Source organism: Tenrec ecaudatus, chromosome 6, assembly GCF_050624435.1.
Source record: "Tenrec ecaudatus isolate mTenEca1 chromosome 6, mTenEca1.hap1, whole genome shotgun sequence".
Lineage (NCBI taxonomy): Eukaryota > Metazoa > Chordata > Mammalia > Afrosoricida > Tenrecidae > Tenrec > Tenrec ecaudatus.
The window spans coordinates 144671817-144692950 of NC_134535.1; positions in this window are offsets into that span (position 1 = coordinate 144671817).

Below are 21134 nucleotides of genomic sequence, written 5' to 3' on the forward strand. Positions count from 1 at the left end.
CAGATTTCTAAGGTAGAATTTGGATCATGATAGTGGGGATTGGGGGAGGAAACATTTAGGAACTAGAGGAAGGCTGTATGTTTCATCGTTGCAACACTGCACCCTGACTGGCTCTTCTCCTCCCCATGACCCCTCTGCAAAGAGATGTCCAGTTGCCTACAGATGAGCATTGGGTCCCCAATCTGCAACCCTCTCATTCACAATGATATGATTTTTGTTCTTTGATACCTAATACCTGATACCTTCGACAATTCATGATCACACAGGCAGGTGTGCTTCTTCCATGTGGGGTTTATTGCTTCTGGGCTAGATGGCCGCTTGTTTACCTTCAAGCCTTTAAGACCCCAGACGTTATATCTCTTGATAGTTGGGCACCATCTGCCTTCTTGGCTTTCTTTGTTGCTGTTGTTTTTATTGTTTTATTGGTTTTGACTTCCTTTGTTGTTTGGCTTTGCCTGTTTGGTTTTTTTTTTGCGCTTATTAATGTCTCTGCATATCTATCTAGAGAGGATAGGTGGGATAAACAATTCAGAGATCATAAGAATGGGACTGATGGTTATGGGGGCATACAGGAGAAGGGCAGTGGAAGAAAGGAAGGGAGGGCAAGGAACCAATCCAGGGACCTAAAATCAATGGAGAGAAGGGTGTAGGATGCCTAGTTGGGCTATATTGATGGTAAAGTAATTAAAGGAATTACAAACCCAAATGAAGGACAAACATGATGGTGGGACAAGAGAAAAGTAAAAGGAAATAGAGGAAAGAACCAGGAGGCAAAGTACATTTACAGAGGTCTAAATACAGGCTTGTAAATATGTTTATAACAAGAGGGGAATAGATCTTTGTACTTCTATCTATATGTTAAGAATTAAGGTTGCACGTGGACATTGGGCCTCGACTCAGGAACTCCCTCAACACGAGAACACATTGTTCTAATAATCCAGCATTCTGAGATGCTCACCTTCCCTACATGATCACTGAAGACAAAGTAGGTGCATAAGCAAATGTGGTTAAAAAAAAAAAAAGCTGATCGTGCCCAGCTATCAAAAGATATAGCATCTGGAGTCTTAAAGGCTTGGAGATAAACAAGTGGCTATCTAGCTCAAAAGCAACAAAGCCCACTTGGAAGAAGCATACCAGCCTGTGTGATCATGAAGTGTCGATAGGATCAGTTATAAGGCACCTAAGACCTGGAACAGAATCATATCCAATGTGAATTGGGGGGGGTGTGTGTTTAGTGGAGACCCAAAGCCCATCTGTAGAAAATTGGACATCCCTTCACAGAAGGGTTACATGGAAGAAAGTAACCAGCCAGGGTACAGTATAGCATCGATGAAACACACACCTTTCCTCTAGTTCTTTAATGCTTCTGTCCCCACCCCATTATCATGACCTCAGTTCTACCTTACAAATCAGATTAGACCAGAACATGCACACTGCTACAGACAAGTGCCCACAACACAGGGAACCCAGGAGAGATAAACTCCTCAGGGCCAACAACGAAAGTAGAGATACCCGGAGGATTAGGGGAGGGTGGAGGGGAGAAAGGGGGGATTGATCACAAGCATCAATCTATAACCCCCTCCCAGGGGGATGAACAACAGAAATGTGGGTGAAGGGTGACAGAGGATGATGTGAGGTATGGAAATAATATTATAACTTATCAAGGGAATAAAAGGGAGGGAGGTATGGGAGGGAGGCGGAAAATGAGGAGCTAATATCAGGGACTCAAGTAGAAAGAAAATGCTTTGAATGGGATAATGGCAGCATATGTACAAATGTACCTGACACAATGGATGATTGTATGGATTGTGATAAGAGATGTAAGAGGCCCCAATAAAAGTATATGATTAAAAAATGCCATAGGCATATAATTGAAAAAAAGAATCAGTGAAATAGAAGACAAAACAAAAGAACAAGTTGACATCCCACCATGTCAGGAAGTAGCATATGAGCAAGAACCCAGGGTACTGAATGAAAAAGCTCAAGCTGAAAGCATTGGCCCAAACCAAGAGGCCCAGGAACCGATGGAATTCCAGTTGAAATGTTTCAACCAGCTGATGAAACACTGGAAGCACTAACTGTGCTCGGAAATTTGGAAGAGAGTTAATTGGCCAACCGGTTGGAACATATCCATATTTGTATCCATTCCAAAGAAAGGTGACCCAGCCAAATATTCAAATTGTGAAATAATATCATTAACATCACCTGTAAGTAAAATTTTACTGAAGACCATCCAACAATGGTTGCAGCAGTCTAGTGACAGGGAGCTGCCAGAGGTTGAATTCAGGAGAGGATGTGAAATAAGGGATATCATTGCTGATGTCAGATAGATCTTGGCTGAAGGCACAGAATACCAGGAAGATGTTTACTGGTGTTTCATTTGCTTTGCCAAGCTGTGTGGGTCATAACTAACTATGGATATCCTTGAGAAGAATGGGGATTCCAGAACACTTCAATGACGAGTGTGGCATCAAATCGGAGGAAAGCTTTTTTACTAACCCGCGCTATGCAGATGGCACAGCCTTGCTTGCTGAAAATGAGGAGGGCTTGAAATACTTTGCTGACAAAGATTAAGGATTGTAGCCTTCAATATAGATGACAAGTTCATGTAAAACAAACAAACAAACAAACAAACAAACAAACCCCAAATCCTCACAACAGGACCAGAAGGTGACATCATAGTAAATGGAGAAAAGATTATAAAAAATTTCCTTTCTTTTGGATCCACAATCAATGCTCATGTAAGCAGCAGTCAAGAGATCAAATGTTGGGTTGCATTGGGCAAACTTGCTGCACAAGACCTCTTTGAGATGTGAAAAAGCAGGGAGGTTACTTTGAGGACTAAGGTGCTCCTGACCCAAGCCGTGGCATTTTGAAGTGCTTCATGTGCACATGAAAGTTGGACATGGAATAATGAAGACTGGAGAAGAATCAAGGCACCTAGATTGTGGTGTGGTAAAGCATATTGGAAGTACGATGTACTGCCAAAAGGACAAACAAATCTGTCGTGGAAGAAATTTGGCTAGTGCTCCTTAGAGGAATGGATGGCGAGACCTTGTCTTATATACTTGCGACATATTGTCAGGAGAGAACCTTCTCTGGAGAAGGACATCAAGCTTGGTGAAATGAGGGTCGGTGAGAAAGAGAAGGCCCTCATCGAGGTGGATGGACACAGTGGCTGCAACAATGGGCGCAGGCTTAGGAACAATTGTGAGGATGGCGCAAGGCTAGGCAGTGTTTTGTTCCGTTGTTCATAATGTGGCTATGGGTTGGAGTCCACTCAATGGCACCTAACACCACCAACACCATCACCCTACCCCCACCACCCAGATTATCCAATCTATGGAATCTAGTAATTTTTACAGGAAGATCTGAGTTCTTTGTCATGGAAGTAGTTGGAGGAACCCTAAATGGGAGGTGGGGAATCTAGTGTTATCACTGCTCAGCCGCAAACTCGTTTGATAATCTTGGATGGTGACGTGATCATGTTTTAAAATCGCTATCTATCTATCTATCTATCTATCTATCTATCTATCTATCTATCTATCTATCTATCTATCTATCTATTACTAGGGGCACATACAACTCTTATCACAGTCCATACATCCATCAATTGTGTAAAGCACATTTGTACATTCATTGGCTCATCATTCTCCAAACATTTGCTCTCCACTTAAGCCCCTGGCATTAGCTCCTCATTTCCCCCCTCCCTCCCTGCTCCCCTTCCCTCTGTGACGTGATTATTCTGAGCATAACTTTTTACATTTTTTTTTAACTTTTCTTCATTTATTTATTTTTTTTAACTTTTTACATTTGTGAAACTCAAAGTGCTGGGCCAGATGATGTTTCAAGTCCTGTAACACATAGACAGATGACGTTGAATCACTTGAGATTGGCATGGTTAGTATCATTTTGATAGAAAGTCAAAGTCCTTAGAACAGCTGGGAATCTGGTAGCGTTTGATGCTTTGCAGTTCACAAACCGAGTCAGAGTTCCACGAAGAGCTGAGCTCATCTTTCACACCCATGCTGACTCGACTTCCTTAGTTAGCCCAGGAAGCCGATAAATTAAACAAACTGCTTTTTGCTGGAATTAGCGGCCTGTAAATCCACATCAGAGAATAGCTTTGTTAAGAGCACTTTAAAAAAAAAAAACCAATTTATTAGGGGCTCATACAAGTCTTATCACAGTCCATACATATACATACATCAATTGTATAAAGCACATCTGTACATTCTTTGCCCTAATCATTTTCTTTTTTTTCTCCTCTTTTCTTTTTTTACATTTTATTAGGGACTCATACAACTCTTATCACAATCCATACATATACATACATCAATTGTATAAAGCACATCCATACATTCCCTACCCCAATCATTCTCAAAGCATTTGCTCTCCACTTAAGCCCTTTGCATCAGGTCCTCTTTTTCCCCATTCCTCTTTTTTTTTTTCCCAATAGCGCTTTTAATGGGATACTCTGACCATTGGAAAGACACTATGTTATCAGGAAGCAGCTTCTGAATATAAGGTTATGTCTTGGCAATTGTTTTCTTAATCATCTAGAGCTGTCAGGGAAGCACAGCTCACGTGGCATTGATACTTGCCCTGTCCTCTAGGCCGAGTACAAGCATGGTCATCATGGTTTCTTCCCCACCCACCCAATCATCTTCTTAGTATGTGGCACAATTAGATCAGCTGCTCTATTTCCAGATAATTAGATCATTAAGCAGCCCCGCCCCCCCTTCAAGCCAGAAGACAATTTTGTGTAGAATCAGATGGATCGTAGAGGCTGCTGTAGCAATGCCACCCATATGGCTTTCCAATATGGGCTGCCCTCGCAAAATGGCAAAGTGGCAAAATGGGTGGTTATCTTCGGCACTGGTACTTAATCAGACATGCCCCTACACTTGGTAACAATCTATTTTTTTGGTTTTAATTATCTAGCTACACTACATGGAGGCAATCTCAGTGTTACCTGGGAGAGTCACATTGAAAACAAAAGACACTTCCGCGTCACCTGTAAACGGTGTGCTTGGCTTAGGGTTCCAATGTCGGTCTCATTAAAAGTGAAGTCGGTTTTCATCGTATCACTCTGCTCCCACTCCCATCCAAATCCAGCTTCTCAGAGCTCCGCCTGACAGAGCTCTATGACTAGACGGCTTTCCATTGCCAGCACCCTGCTGGATTTATGCACACGACAGAAAGAGGGTGAAATTGTCGTCAGATTGCTTTCCTTAAAGCCACAAAGACTCAGCAAATAATTTCAGTGGACTGTGGGTGCTCATCAGCGATTAGGTCATTTCCATGGGGACAAGATGTCCCCTACAGTAATCAAGGTGACAGACTTAATCACCTCTCCGTGGGGAAAATGTCCAGGGGTAGGCAGCTCATTACAGAAAAGGAGACTTGTTGAGAAAAAGAGAACACTCAAGCAGAAAACGGAGTGCTGTAGATTATGTACATGCAGCCCCCAAGGAATGACTTCTCCTCAGGACATCTCTGCCCTCCTGAAGACTGTGTTATGCCAGGAAATCCTGGCTCAACGGGCTTAGTTAGGAGGCATTTCATGAGGAGCCAGCAGACTGGGGCTTCCAACCACCACATGCTTCAGACTGAGGAGAAGCGTGAACAGTAGTCATCTGACATTTGTGAGATGGGGTTTCCGACTTTTTCCCAGGACTGTCTAGATTTTTGATACAAAATTTGAGTTGAGATATTATTTTAAATTAAGAACATACATGGCTGAAAAAAAGAACTGGTTATGTAATAAAATTCAAAATTTTAAAAGTGGATAATTCAGTGGTTCTTAGCATAAAGAGTTATGCAGTGATCACTATTTACATATATATGTAAATATATATATGCATACACACATACATGTATACATGCATATACAAAAGGAGTCCTGGTGGTGTGATGGGTTACTGTTCATTGCAAAATCCACAGTTCAAACTCATCAATTGTTCTGAGGGAGAAAGACAAGGTTGTCTACTCTCATAAAGATTTCAGTCTGACAAGTGCATTTCTTTTGGTAGAAAAGGGTGAATACCAACTTTTTGGCAGGGAAAAGTGGCTAATAGTATTCATGCGGATCTGAAGGGGGACTATGCCTGGTATTATGCTCGTAGTAGGGTACCTTGGTCTGACTTTGCTCAGCTCCTGGGGATGTAGGCCACATGCCATAGAATACTAGGACATCGAACCCTTGATCTTTGAGGTACACACATACTGCTAAGACCAGTTCAGAGGGATGTGACAGGGAAACTCCACTGGGTGAAACACACCTGTAGTAGGCAGGCTAATATGTACATACTGATGCAATGTCCTACTTGCTTTATTAGAGATGTCTGATTCTGGCAGGCCTGTGTCTGACATTGTCAGTGAATATTTTTTAAGTATTGCCTGACAATCAACTCCCATCGTTTGTGTAAATAGTGTCCAGTCACGTAAGGATTTAATCCGTGTAAGTCCATACCCCACACATTGCGATTTGTAGCTAGCCTACACTCCCTCCACCCCCTGGGTTATATGAGTATTTATTTTATTTTATTTAAATTTTAAAAATTTTCTTGACATTTTCGCATATAATTCATGTCACACAATAGTTGACACATATTGATATCAGCTCCTCATATTTTCCCCTTTCTCCCTGCTCACTTCTCCTTCATAATTTATAAATTATTATTATTTTATCATATCTTACACTTTCTGATGTCTCCCTTCACCCGCAGGGAGGAGGTTATATGTATATCCTTATTATCAGTTCCCCTTTTCTACCCACCTTCCCTCCACCCTCCCGGTATCGCCACTCTCAACACTGGCCCTGAAGGGATCATCTGTCCTGGATTCCCTGTGTTTTCAGTTCTTATATGTACCAGCGTACATCCTCTGGTCTAGCCAGATTTGTAAGGTAGAATTGGGATCATGATAATGTGTGTGTGTGTGTGTGTGTGTAGGGGAGGGGTACGGGTGCATTAAAGAACTAGAGGAAAGCTGTATGTTTCATCGTTGCTGCACTGCACCCTGACTGGCTCAACATCTCCCTGCCACCTTTCTGTAAGGGGATATCCAATTGGCTACAGATGGGCTTTGGGTCCCCACTTCACCCTCCCCCTCATTCTCAATGATATGATTTTTTGTTCTTTGATGCCGGATACCTGATCCCTTTGACACCTCGTGGTCACACAGGCTGTTGTGTTTCTTCCATATGGGCTTTGTTGCTTCTGAGCTAGATGATGGCTTGTTTTCCTTCAAGCCTTTAAGACCCGCTTTCTTTGATTTTCAATATTCTCTGGTGTTTAAACATTTTTTTCAAATGGTGGCTTATCCACATTGTATCTTGCTATTGTTTGTTAGCCTTTTTGACACTCTGTATTTTCCTAAAATTTTCAGTATATGAAACCCAGGATAGATTAATAAATAGAGATAATAACTAGATCAAATATTGGGGGATAGGTCTGAGGAGGTACAGTGTAATGTGGAGCTAATATCAAGAAGTACAAGAAGGAAGAAAATAGTTGGAAACCTATTGTCGTAACAATTGTGCAGCACTTCTTGATATAATTGATCTAGATTGATATAACTGAGTAATTGAACTATATGATTGATTGCATGATACAAAGTCTGGATTATGCCCCAATCAAATGGGTTAAAAAAAAGACTTACAGTTTGAGAAATGCTATATGGAGTTGCTGAAGTGGAATAGATTGGATGTCAATGGGTTAGGTTTATACATACACAAAATAACAAACAAGCTCATTGGCATCCAAATGATTCTCATTAGGAACAACCTCACAGGGCAGGGCAGGGCAGAACTGCTTTCCAGAGCTGGGCATATTTATGGGAGCCAAAAGCCCAATCTTTCTCTTGATTTACACACAAGATGTCTTCAAACTATTTGTGGGAAAATTCTGTTGTGTTGTTGTGCCATCTAGATGGTTCCAACCCATAATGACTCTGTGCACACAGAACCAAATACTGCTGAGTCTTGTACCATCTTCACAATTCATCTTAGGTTTGATCCCATTGTTTAAACCACTGTGTCAATCTAATTTATCAAGGGCCTTCTTCTTTTTTGCTTCCCCTGTACTTTACCAACTGTGAGGTCCTTCTCCAGGATTGGTCTCTCCCACATCACTATTGTTAGTGGTTGGTGCATAAATTTGAACAATATTTGTGTTGATTGGAATTCCATTAATCCATGTAGGTATAATCCTATCACAGACAATTGATAGATCTTTAAATGTATTTTCTGAAAAAATTTAAAAAATCATTTTATTGGGGCTTTTATAGCTCTTATCACAATATATACATAGATTCATTGTATCAAGCATATTTGTACATTTGTTGCCATCATCGTTCTCAAAACATTTTCTTTCTCCTTGAGCTCTTGGTATCAGCTCCTCATTTTCCCCTCCCTCATACTTAACAGTATGATTTTCTGATTGAAATGGTATTTTCAGCTCACTAATGACTAGAATATCAATGTATATGCATTCCATTTTCAACATTTTGTAAGTTTCCTAGATTCATAACTCCTACATTTAACTTCAGATTATTAGTAGATTTTTTTCAGCTGTTTCTCCTTATCTTGAGTTGTTTCCCATCAGCAAATGTAGACCATGAAATGTCTACACTCACAGGCTTCTCTCCATTTGTGTCACGTGGTTGACTGTACTCTGAGAAAGCAGCTGCTCCTCAGTCACAGTTTGAGGGCCTTCTGACTGGAGGGGCTCATCTTCTGGCACAGTCTCCACCAATGTTCTGCTTCCATTTATTAGGCTCTCAGTATCTGATAATGGTTTGATTCTGCTCAGAAGGTTTTCCGCAGCGACTTCCTCTAAAGCGGCCAGTTGAATTCTTTTTCATCGTTCTCAGTCTCAGTCTGGAAGCTCCACTGCAACCACTTTGGGTGGCCCTCTTGGTATTTGGAATACCAGTAGCACAGTTTCCAGCATCACAGCAACACCCAAGCCACCACAGTGTGACAAACTGACAGACAGGTGGGGGGGGGGGAGAATTTATTATCTTTTAGTTCCATTTTGTCCACAAAATTTTTGAAGCCCCCATGTACACACACACACACACACACACACACACACACACACACACACACTTGTGGGTAGTGAAACAGTCTTGCTGCTAGGGTTCCAGTTCGTACGAGCATGGGTTCATTCTAGGCCAACCATGTTTACATGTGTGATCAGTAGAGGATGGCAGACAAGTTACCTCAGTAATTGATATGCTTTAAAAATAAAGGCCAATCAGAAGTGACCTCCACAGGCATCAATTCAGGGCAGAGAGATTAACTCAAAGGCTATGGGGACTGATTTCAGGGGCTCCAACAGGTGATCTGGATAGATTTTTAAAGTTCTTTAAAAAATATTAATTGGGCTTAAAACATCTACCAAATAATTCCATATTTCAATCACCTCCACTAGGATCACACATTTTCTACCACAATCCATTTCCAAACATTCTTCATCTACATGGGCTCCTTGATGTCATGACCCCTTCACCCTGCTGCCACCTCCATATTCCACCTCTCCCACCCCCAAACCCCTTATTCCACTTGCTCACTCTATAGTTCATCAGTCCTAGTTTTCATACCCTTCCAAAATGAAAAAAAAAAACCCCAACATATATCGCAACTTCAAGAGGGTGACTACCAATAACATACCATTCCCAAGAGACCCCCTAATATGTACAATCAAAAACCAAGCAAAACAGTTCAACCGCCCCCCCCCCAAATGCATAATATTGTGGCAACCAGATCATGTCCAGCGTACATGATCCTAGGGGGAATCTACTGTACGTTTTCACTGTTCAAGCCAGGCTTCTGAATACTTTCCTCAATCGATACAAATGTATTCAAATTTATCCAGGAATACTTCATTGTGGGTAGAGGTTTGTTTCTGGAGAGTTCCACCAATGGATCTTGGGTTCCCTCTGTCATCCATAGACTTCTGCAAACTAGCTTCTCAGACTTCATGCTCTGATACTAATCCCTCCCTTCAGCTTTGGATTGCATGCTTCACAATCCCTCGGTGGCTGATGGATAGATATTTGAAGAACATGGGGCAAACATGGGGACTTAGTATGATGAAGCTTTAAAGATATTGAAAACTGCATTGTTGAGGACGAAAATCCAGGAAAGGTACACTAAACACCCTAACAAAGCACCTGCTCACTTCTTCCAGGGCAGAATGGGTTGTTCTGCAAGACTTGTTGAGAAAACTTATCTCATTCATTCCGTAGTGCTGATCTTGCTGCTTTGACTTGATGTAAATCCAAGAGCACAGAATTCTTTGGGGGAAATGCTAGAGAGAGGAAAACATTACCGCCAAAAGTGTATGGAATACGATGGAAGATGTGTCAGGAAATGATATTATGTTATGATATTTTTGTTTAAGAAAAGTTTCAATAATTTGTAGCAAGACTGTTTAACTTATCTTCTGTCATGCAACCTTGGGAGGAAGTTGAATGAAGAAGGTTAAGAGGATAATTATACCTGGGTTTTACACCTTTTTATGAATCAAAAATAGTTCAAAATAAAATGTCTTAAAAAGGTGATTAAATTTATAAAAAATATAGCTGGTCATAAAAGAGTTCGAGAGGCTCCCTAGCTTTTAGCATAAACTTGAGTTTGGACTGGCACTCGGCTTGGGCACAACCTGTGCCTAATGCATGTTAAGCGCTGGGCACCAGCTTTTCCACTCAGAACAGCTGTGAACTCCCCGTGACTGCTTGTGACTAACTTTCTGAGGGCTGTCAATGTTGATGTGCACCTGCGCACATATACGCATGCAGGGCTGAGTTAGAGAATCTGGCGAGCAACGCTCTGGAAGCATTACTTTTGACAGGGAGGGAGCTGATAGGTTGATGCTCTAGACCTGCCTCTCAGAAGTCCCTAGTAAACTTCCGCTCCTGCTGCCCACAGCAGAAACTTCCTCAGTCGTGCACTTTTAATGGACTTATTTCCCACCCCCATTTCATTTCCCCACTGTGCTACTTTCTTAAACGAATGAATTCATTTGAATCCTTGCAGTATGGCTCACTGGGTGGGTTCTTTGGGGTCCACTGACTTTGTTCTCTGCCCTTAGAAAGAGGCCTTACAAATAAGGGAAGGCCCTGAGCCTTTCCCAACCTTTCCCAGGATAGCTTTTTCACGTCCCAAACTCTGCAAAAAAAATAGTCCTAGATGGTTGTGTGCCCCCACCCCATAAATGCACATTAATAGCTAGTATGTTTGGAGAGTTTATCATGTGTTTACTGATAGTTGCTATAAATAAGGTACTGTTCCACCATGTGAATTCATTAATCCTCAACTCCACAAGTTTGGTCCTTCCCTAGTGATATCTCTTAGTTCTAGTGCTAACTGTATCATTTAAGATACAGTTAGTAGTAGCATTATGTCCATTTTAAAAATGAGGAAGCTAAGCCACAGAGATGAAGTTGGGATTTGAACCCATACAATCAAGTGCCATAATAATCTGTATTTGCATATCATATTATCCTTAACTACAGTCTTAAAAAAGCCCTGGTAGAACTGCAGGTTAGGTATTAGATTACTAACTGAAAAGTCATGTGTTTAAATCTACAAGCCTGGAGGTGCTGTCAGGTAAATGTTGGACCGTTAACCGAAAGATCAGCAATTCAAACGCACCAGCTGCTACGAGGGATAAAGATGAGGCTTTGTGCTTTATTAAAGATGTACAGGATCAGAAACCCTATCTAGGGTCACTGTGCGTTGGAATTGACTGAGCGGATTTGTTTTTGATTGGTTATGAACCCTGGGTGATGCAAACTATGAACATGCTCAGCTGTTAACCAAAAGCTTGGGGGTTTAAATTCGCCCAGAGGCACTTTGCAAGGCAACCCCTGTGGAGGACAATTCTACTCAGAGACATGTAAGGCTGTCCAGATTTGGACATTACTCATCAACAGAAGTTGCTTTTAATGTACATATTAGTCATTTTTCTTTTTCTCTGGAGACACGGCCCCCTGCCATTTGAAGCTGAGAAGACAGATTTTGTTTCCTGCACTGTAGATTGGAAGTGGGCAGACAGCGGCGGGTCTGCCAGCCTTGGGAAGGTTAAAGAAGCCATGCTCTGGGACAACATCTCATTTCTTCTTCTAGATGACTTTAAGCTTGAGATATGAAATATTCATATTGCTGGAGTCCTTACTGCTGGAAAAGTGGAAATGCTGTATCTCTTGCAGTCTTCCAACCTACCTGGGTCATGTAATCAGAAGCTTTGTTGAAAATGTGCATTTCCATCCCAGAGAATAAAAAAAATCACAATACACATGTTAACAAACTTCCTGGGTGAATATTATGAGTCCCCAGGTGTATGCACAGGTAGCTGCCTAACCCTATTTCTGTGTCTATTTCAGTGGAGAGGGGACAGGGTCACTCTGGGGCAGCAGGAGAGGGGTGCACGCTGGCCAGAAGCCCTGTGTTGGAGTAACTGGCTGACCGGGCGGGGCCAGCACCCACTTTTGAGGCTGACCTTGCTCTGTCGCTTATCCTCATTGTTCCACCTGATACCTGTGTGCATGTTTTGCTTTTTCTGTTGACCTGGACCATAACTTGACAACTTGACACAATAAAGAAGGTAGACAATTACTATGGGCAAAGATCCTCATATTTATTATATCATTTCATCCACGGAGAACCTCCTGGAGATTTTTATTATAATCATCCCCATTGAAAAGATGACAAAACAACAACTCTGCAAGCATCCAGCCATTCGGCCCAAGTCAGGATATGAACCCAGGATTCAAATTCTGCATCCTTGACCATGGAAGAAGGAGCACGGCAAGTCCCCGTGTTGTCCCAGACTTTGCACTTGTGTTCCATCCATCTATTAGAGTGGAAGGTAAGGGAGAAGGGTTGATTATGCTGAGCGCAGCCAGGAAAGCAGGCAGTGTTCATCTCCTTCACACACGGTGCACAAAAGGGAAAAAGGTTAATAAACAACAGTGTGCCCATTCTGCTAATGAAAGCTCTTGAAAAATAATGGCCTGGCACAGAGGTATCGTTACCTGGAACACCAGCTTGGCATCTGTTTCAAAACAGTGATAATTTTTATGCCTTGCCATAAATGATCACTTAAGCAGCTTGAAATAAAAACAGGGCCCAGTGCCCCCTGTGCCTGTGGGTTTTGTGCTAGAAAGCGGAGCTTGCTCCTGAAAAGAAATGCCCATCTGTGGTGAAAAATCCATTAACTCTTCCTGTGCTTCCACTAACAGTGCAATGGACACGAGCAAACGTCTTGGTACTGGACCGAGGAGGAAGACACACAAGAAGTTTTTTTTATGTCAGGTGGAGAAAATATCTGAGAAAGGAACACTGATAGCACAATGGTTAAATCATCTGAGTGCAAACTGAAAGGCCATCAGTTCAAATCCACTGACTACTTTGTGGGAGAAAAGACCAGGGAATCGACTCCCATAAAGATTTCAGCCTAATCCGAAAGAGGCAACAACATTAGAGCTTAATTCTGGACACTAGGTTGCAGAAGGCTACGGATGACAGTGGAAGTCCCCAAACTGTTTGCAGGGTCCCCGCCTAGACTAAGCTTCTGGTCCATCCTTCTGACTATAGTTCAGGGATGTGCATGGACTTGCTCGTTCACAGACAGCATCGTTAAGTCAATTATGGCAGCTGTAGTTAGTTTAAAACAAAACACTTTATTTTACCTCCCTTTTGACTAATGTTCCAGTTTTTATATTTCTGCTTTTCTTTTTGAATGAAGCTTTATCTTTTATTTTGTCATCTGGTTGTTTCCTATATTTGATTTGTATTACTTTCTGTGTATGAAATCCAAACCCAAATCAAATTCACTGCCATCAGGTTGATGCCAACCCATGGTAACCCTATAGGAACTGGCCCTGTGGGTTTTCTGAGACTGTAGCTCTTTAGGGGCGTAGAAAGCCCCGTCTTTCTCCTGACAGGTGGCTGCTGGTTTCAAACTGCTGACTGTTAGGATTGCAGTCCAACTCATAACCGCTACTCCACCAGGACTCCAGCACAGATAAATCTATAGAGACAGCAACTAGATTACTACTTAGCTAGAGGCATGGTAGAGGAGGTTGGAGAGAAGTGAGGAGCTAACAATGAGTTCTAGAAAGAAGAAAATGTTCTTAAATTGCAGTGATGATTACATAACTCTTAAAATGATTGAACTATTGAATTGTGTGATACGTGAATTATATGCCAATAAAACTGCTAAAAAGATTTTCCAGCGTCGAATAACTCTTGAATGCTTCTTCTCGGATAGGGTCCTTAAGAGTCTGAATAAATTTGATGGCCCACAACAGGATCAGAGATGGCTTTGGAAACCATGTGGGAGGCAGTTCTGGTTCCAGAAAAGAAGCAGGGTATAGGTAGTTCTGGGTTAAAGAAAAGCTCTGTTCTTAACTATGTCTTAAGGTCTTCAAGGAGAAACCGTAGGTGAGTTGGAACAAGCCCATATAGTTCTTGTTTAGTTTTCCTTTAGTGCAAGAAAAGACTCAATACCTTTTCAATGATTCAAAGGTTGCAAGTGAAGGTGTAGAATTTGTTACAAGTTAGGGTTGGTTCATTCATTTCAAAGTAAGAGAAAATTTTATATAACATTAAAGGGTAAGTAGGAATTGTCTGTAAGTCATACTATTGAAACTACCTATATGTGTTTGAAATTTTATTTAGTTGTATTAATTTCTTCATTTGCCATTCAAAAGGGAGGTGGTATTCTGTAGTAATTAAGGGCAAGCCTGACAACAAATGGACAAATGTGCTTGACGCAATGGATGGATGTGTGGATTGTGATAAGAGTTGTATGAGCCCCCAATAAAATGATTTTTTAAAAAGAGCAAGCCAGACAGATCAAGACAGACCTAGACACCATACTGGCTCTGCCCCGTCCATATTTGGTGATGTTCGCTAACCATAATAACCTCTAACATTTGTTACTATGCTTCTATACATTGCACCTTGCACAGCAGATGTTACATATCCCTTTTAGAGGGAAGACCCACCACCCCTTTGTCAGTTTGTCATCTGGCGGTGGCTTGCATGTTGCTCTGTTGATGGAAGCTATGCCGGCGGTATTTCAAATGCCAGTAGGGTGATAGTATTCAGCCGAGCTTCTAGATTAAGACTGACCGGGAAGAGAGGCCTTGCGATCTACTTTTAAAAATTAGCCAGGGAAAATCCAGCAGAATATTGTCTGGATGGTGCTGGAAGGCATTCAAATACACAGTGGCTGCAAAGACGGATTCAAGCATACTGAAGATTGTGCGCTTGTCTCAGGATCAGGCGATAGTTTGTCTATTACCACCATGAATCGGGACAACTAACAGTAACAGAGGAAAGAAAACGGAGACACAAAAAGAGCATGCCACTTGCCCAAAGATAAATAGTTAGGAGATGGCTATGGGATTGGAGTTTGTGTTATTTTGGCCTCACAGATTCTTTTATTGGCAATTATGAAACATGTGAGGCTCAATTATCTCATCTGTAAAATGGGTAGGAACAAAATATTTATCATAGAATTTTTATGAGGATTCCAGTTTAAACGACTCCTACAAGGAAAGACTGAGCCAGTCTGGATGCAGCATAGCACTGATGGAACACACAGCATCTCTTTAGTTCTTTAATGCTTCTTCCGCCCCCTCCCCCCAACCACTAGCATGAGCCTAGTTCTACCTTACAAATCCGGCTAGATCAGAGCATGTATACTGGTACAGATAAGAGCTCTCGACACAGAGAATCCAGGACAGATAAACCCCTCAGCAATGGTAAATGAAGTAGCGATACCATGAGGGTAGGAGGAAGGTGGGGGGAAAGAAAGGAGAAACAGGCAACTGACTATAATGATTGACATGTAACACCTCCCCCCACCTCTGGTGGAGGGGGACATACAACAGAAACATGGGAGAAGGGAGACAGCAGGAGGTGTAAGATATCAAGATTTATAGTTTATCAAGGGTCCATGAGGGTGGGAGGGAAGGGAGGGAAAAAAGAGGAGCTGATACCAAGGACTCAAGCAGAAAGAAAATGATGCTGGCAACATATGTACAAATGTGTTTAATACAATTGATGTATAGATTGTTATAAGAGCTGTAAGAGTCCCAATAAAATGATTTATTAATTAAAAAAGAATTCTGAAAATATATATAGAGAATGAAACACAATGGCTTATAATTATGATTAAAAATATTATTAAGTAACTGTAGATTCACAAGACGTTGTATAGCATAATTTTTGCAATTGGATTCATTAAACGTACAATTGACAAATGTTGCATGTTGGATATTGTGTTATCTCTATTTTTGCAACAACAACAACATAGTACCATGAGCTCCCATCTACCCTTTACCAGCTTCTCCCAGTGCACAACAGCTTGTACAACCAACTCAGGAATAGGACTTGGTACAATCTGCAGAATTTATTCTGGTTTTACCAAGCTTTATTGCCCTCATCCATGTGTGTGTGTTTATGGTTGTATAGTTCTATGCATTTTTATCAGACATATATCTTTATCTAAACGCCACCACCATCGAGATACAGACTGTTACATCATCACATAAGAACTCCATGGAGCTACATTTTTATAATGAAACCCTTCTCAATCTGCCATCCCTAGAACTACGAGTCTGCTCTCTACCTCTGTGATTTTGTCATCTTGGGAATGTTACATAAATGGCACCATACAGTATGTAACCTTTAGAACTGGATTTTTTTTCACTCTGCATAATGGAACACATTATTCATGCCAGGTGCTATGCTAGGAACTATAAGTCCAGAGATGTCAAACACCCCACTTTAGCTGGAGCTGGCCCCACACGTTTGCTCTGCTTTGTTACCAAGGGGGAAAATGTCCCCAAATTTCAACAAGAAAACCTGAGACCACTTTTTTTTTGGTTGGCAAGCTTTGCTTCTTTTCATATTGGCTTCAGTTTGCAGCCCATTTCTTTCTCAACACAGCATTCTGAGCCGTACTCTTAAGGAGTATGTGGCAAGGAGATCTCCTGGGGAAAAATCTGCTGTGACAGTATTTTAATCTAAACAGCTTTACAACGACCAAATTACTCTTTATTGTAATGGTAGCTTGGCAGGCTTAATTGAGACCTGCAGGTTGGCTCCTTTTGTGTTTCCACCTACCCTCATCCCAGCTGCATTGTTTGGCATGTTTATGCTCAGAGGTAAATTTCTTGTGACCTTATCCGAAGCAGGTAGCTGGGGGTGGGGTGGGGAATCAAGGAATATAAATTGGCATGTTATTTGGAAATGAACTGAAAGCATAGAGTGCGCAAATGTTTCCTTTGTAGAAAAGTTTTTGGCTACCATTGAGTTGGCTCCCAGCTCATGGCGACCCAGGCATCCAATGCTGCTGGGTCTTGTGCCGTAGCCTTGAAGGGATGGGGGTGGGACCCATTGTAACCCACAGGGCTTCCGCTGACTAATTTTGGGATTATGTATCACTTGCCAGGACTTTCTTTAAGCTCCAGTGCAGCCTGTTTAATGTCATAGTAACATGAGAATTTCCATTGAGAGATAAGGGGTAGATGTGTAAAAGGTGCATCGACTGGGTGTTGGACCAAGATCCCCCTCCCAGGAAGTGAGACTTCTACCACTGACCATGAATACCTCATACACAATGATTAGTGTACTGGTAAATTGGTTTCTCCACCCCTTGTCTGTCAGTTTGTTGTCATGGGGTGGCTTGTGTGCTGCCGTGCTGCTGGAAGCTGTATCAGTGGTATTTCAAATGCCAGGAGAGTTACCCGAATTGAATTGGTTTCAGTGGAGGTTTCAGATTAAGAACAGATAACAAAGGAGGATTCAGCTTCCCGCTGGGGAGGAAGTAGCTCTGGAAATCTTATGCATAGCTTCAAAACATTGTCCGACAGTGAAGGCCTAAAGAATGGGAGCAGAACACTGTTGGATATAGTGCCAGATGTTGGGACCTGCCCTCCAAGGACACTTGAAATGTGACTTAGGAGGGGATGATGTCTCAGAGTGGAATGAACCATGGTGATGTGAACGGAGTAAAGCCTATTGGAGTGGAGTCTTTGGGATCTTCATTTGCTGATGGGACATGGCTCAAGGTACGAAGCAGCAGCTGAAAAAACTCTGCTAATAATCAGAACTTGGAATATGCTGAGTAGGAAGCTAAGAAAATTGAAAGTGGTCAAAAATGAAATGGAACACATGACAATCTATATCCTAGACCTTAGTCAGCTGACATGAACTGATGATATTGGACACAAAAATCCAATCAGTACAATTATTATTTAAATGTATTCAGCAACTACAAAAGCCAGTGAAGAAGAAATTGTAGAATTCTAATGAATTCAGTCAGAAATTGATCAAATATGCAACCAATATGCACTGACAATTAATTATTGGCTATCAGAATGCAAAAGTTGGAAACAAAGAGGAAGGACAGTTGTTGGAAACTACAGTCTAGCTGACAGAAATGAAGCTGGAGATCTCATGTTTGAATTTTGAAACACTAATGACTTGTTCATAGAAACTACTTTTTTTTCAACAACACAAAAGGTGAATACACAAGTACACTTCCCCAGATGGAATACACAGATATCAAATTGTCTACATCTGCAAGAAGACACGATGGAGAAGCTTAATCTCAGCAGCTAAAACCAGATGAGGGGCCAACTGTAAAAGACCATCAATTGCTAATATGTAAGTGCAGGATAGAAATAAATAGAATTAAAACAAGTCCAGGAGAGCCAAAATACAACCCTAAGTATACCCCACTTGAGTTTCAAGAATGTATTTGATTCATTGAATACTAATGACATAAAAAATGGGAGGACATAAAAAGCATCATTCATTAAGAAAGCAAAATATCCTTAAAAAGATAGCAAAGGCAAATTATATGTATAGTTGCTTCTTCTCTATGCCCCCTTTGAATTTTTTGAGCTTACCTCAGCGGACTCATGTTGTACTTGTCCTTTGGTGCTTGGCTTACTTCACTTAGCATAATTTCCTCCATTTCTTCCCATGCGGTGATGTGCTTCATGCGTTCATCAGTACAGATAGGAACTGGAAACAGGGAATCCAGGACAGATGATCCCTTCAGGACCAGCGGTGAGTGTGGTGAAACTAGGAGGGTGGAGGGAAGGTCAGAGAGAAAGGGGGAACAGATTACAAGGATCTACATATAACCACCTCCCTGGGGGATGGATAGCAGAGAAGTGGGTGAAGGGAGATGTCAGATGGTGTAAGATATGACAAAATAATAATAATTTATAAATTATCAAGGGTTCATAGGGGATGGGGGGTTGGGGAGGGAGGGAAAAAATGAGGAACGAATACTAGGGGCTCAAGTAGAAAGCAAATGTTTTGAGAAGGATGCACAAAAGTGCTTGACGCATGGATGTATGTGTGGATTGTGATAAGAGGTATACAAGCCCCAATAAATGATTTAATTTTAAAAAGATAGAAAAGATTAGTGTGAATGTCATAAGAGAATTTGAAACTTTCTTTTAATAATAGAGTAGCTAAAGCAAATGGAGGAAATGATGACGACATAAGAGTTCAATAGAAAATGTCAAAGGGGACCTTGAGAAATAAAATAAACTATTATAATGGATTGTGCAAAGGCCTTGAACTAGGAAACCAAAGGGAAGAACGTGCTCAACATATCTAAAGCTGAAAGAACTCAAGACACAAAAACTCAAGCCCTGAATTTAAATCTTGAAATATTCTAGGGGCAAAATATTGATGATGCAGGAAACATCAAGAGAAGATGGAAAGAAGTCACCGGAGCTAGTTGACATGCCACAATTTCAGGAGATAGCAAATTAACAAGAACCAATGGTGCTCAAGGAAGAAGTCCAAGTTTCACTGAATGCATTAGCCAAAACCAAGGTTCTAGGAATTGATGGAATACCAATGGAAATGTTTCAGCAAGCTGATGAAACTCTGGAAGCACTTAGTCATCTATACCAGGAAATTTGGAACACTGGTACTTGGCCAACTGACTGAAAGAGATTCACATTTGTGCTAAAGACTACTCAAACTATGGAACCATCCCAACAGAATATTCAAACTAAAGAACAATATCATCAATATCTCACCAAAGTAAAGCTTTTCTGAAGACGATTGTAGTACACGGACAGGGAACTGCTAGAGGTTCAGGCTAGATTCAGAAAAGGATGGTGGAACAAGGGATCTAATTGCTGATGTCAGGTGAATCTTGGCTGAAACAGAGAATACCAGAAAGACATTTGCTTGTGTTTTATTGACTATGCCACAGCGTTCGAATGTGTGGACTATAATAAACTGTGGAGAAGCTTGAGGAGCATGGGAGCTCCTGAAGACTTCATTGTGCTCATGAGGAAGTTGTACAAGGATCAAGAAGCAGTCGTGCAAACAGAACAAGTGCATATTATACAGTTTTAAATCAGATCAGTGTGCGTTAGGGTTTTGTTCTCTCACCATATTGTTAAATCTCTATGCTGAGCAAATAATCAGAGAAACTGGCTTATATGAAGAAAAACGTGGCATCCGGATTGGAGGAAGGGTCATTACTAACCTGAGATGCAGATGACAGAACCTTGCTTGCTGAAAGCGAGAAGGACTTGAAGCACTTGCTGAGGAAGATCAAGGACTGCAGCCTTCAGTGTGGGCTACAACTCAATGTAAAGAAGGCCAAAATCTTCACAACTGGACCAGTGGGTAGCATCATGATAAATGAGAAAAAGGTTGAGGTTGTAAAAGACCTTGTCTTGCGCGGATCCACAATCAACGCTCATTGAAGCAGCAGTCAAGAGATCAAAAGGCATGTTGCATTGTGTAAATCTGCTCTCCAAGACTTTTTTAGAGTATTGAAAAGCAAGGACACTATTTTAAGGATGAAGGTGCACCTGACCCACTCCATGATAATTTTTTTTCTTAAAAAAAAATCATTTTACTGGGGGCTTATATAACTCATCAAAATCCATACACACACCCATTGTGTCAAGCACATTTGTACATTTGTTGCCATCATCATTCTCAAAACATTTTCCTTCTTCTTGATCCCCTGGTATCAGGTCATTTCCCCCTCCCCTCCCTCCCACCTTATGGACCCTTGATAATTTAGAATTTTTAAAATATCTTACACTGAGTGCTC